Source organism: Orycteropus afer, unplaced genomic scaffold, assembly GCF_000298275.1.
Source record: "Orycteropus afer afer isolate SDZICR_OR568_19922 unplaced genomic scaffold, OryAfe1.0 scaffold00301, whole genome shotgun sequence".
Classification (NCBI taxonomy): Eukaryota; Metazoa; Chordata; class Mammalia; order Tubulidentata; family Orycteropodidae; genus Orycteropus; species Orycteropus afer.
The window spans coordinates 3075198-3076486 of record NW_006921888.1 but is presented as its reverse complement, the minus strand read 5'-3'; the positions used below and the strand labels follow the sequence as shown (position 1 = coordinate 3076486).

General features: G+C 35.8%; 1 pseudogene; it reads left to right on the top strand.

Annotated features, from left to right (window-relative positions):
• LOC103206158 overlaps nucleotides 1-1289 on the top strand; it is an 86367-nt pseudogene that overhangs the window by 7965 nt on the left and 77113 nt on the right.

Sequence of the window (1289 nt, the reverse complement as noted above, 5' to 3'; positions counted from 1 at the left end):
AGTCGCTACTCGCCAAAGTAGTAGGTGGAACAATGTTTTGTATAGTATGTTATGCCAATTGAGCTTGATGTCCCCTGCAACTATGGTCCCAAGCCCGCAGGATCAACTACTCGGTCCCTCTGGGTAGCTAGCTGTGACCAAGCAATGACCATAACCTTGCCCTGATCCAAGGAATTTTTAAATTTCCTTTTCTTTCTTCTATTACCTAGTCATTCTTAAGGAGAGTATTGTTCATTTTCCATGCGTTTTTTTTTTTTTCCATTGATTTTCCTGTTGTTGATGTCTAATTTGATAGCATTGTGATCTGAGAAGATGCTTTGCAGTACTTCAATGTTTTTAAATATACTAAGTATTGCTTTATGACCTAACATATGGTCTATCATGGAAAATGTTCTATGTGCAATGGAAAAGAATGTATATTGTGCTGCTGTTGGGTGAAGTTCTCTGTAGATGTCTATAAGATCAAGTTGTTGGGTTGTATTGTTTAGCTCTTCTGTATCTTTGTTGAGTCTCTTTCCAATTGTTCTATCTTTGATTGAAAGTGTTGTGGTAAAGTCTCCTTCTATGAATGTGGAGTCGTCTGTCTATCTTTTCAATTCTGTTAAAGTCTGATTTAGGTATTTTGGGTTCTTTCATTGGGTCTATGGATATTTAGTATGGCTATATCTTCTTGTCCAATTGATCCTTTAATCATTATATATGTCCTACCTTGTCTCTATTGGGGATTTTTGTCTTAAAGTCAATTTTATCAGAAATTAATATTGCCACTCTTCCTCTTTTGGTTACGATTTGCTGCATATATCTTTTTCCAACCTTTGATTTTTAGTCTTTTTTTGTCTTTATCTCTAAGATATGTCTCTTGTAGACAGCATATTGACGTGTTATGTTATCTTATGCAGTCTGCAACTCTCTGTCTCTTGAGTGGTGCATTTAATCAATTGACATTCAGTGTAATTATTGACAAATATGAATTTGTTGCTGTCATTTTGTTATATGTTTGTGTGTGTGGTGTTCTTGGTTTCTTTGTCCCATATAATTTTCTGTGCTGAGCTCATTTTGTTTATGAATTGTGTTATGATTTCCTTTGTGGCTATTTTTTAGTATTTGTTAAATATTTGTGTTTGTCCTCTTTTTTGTTGTGATGTGAAGGCTTATCATTTTTCTTTGAGGTTAACCTCTGATTTATAACTTTCTCCCTGGGTTTAGAACAGTCCAGCTCTGGTAGCATAGTGCCTAAGGCACTTGACTGCTAACCAGAGTGCTGGTGGTTCAAACCCACCAGCCACTCC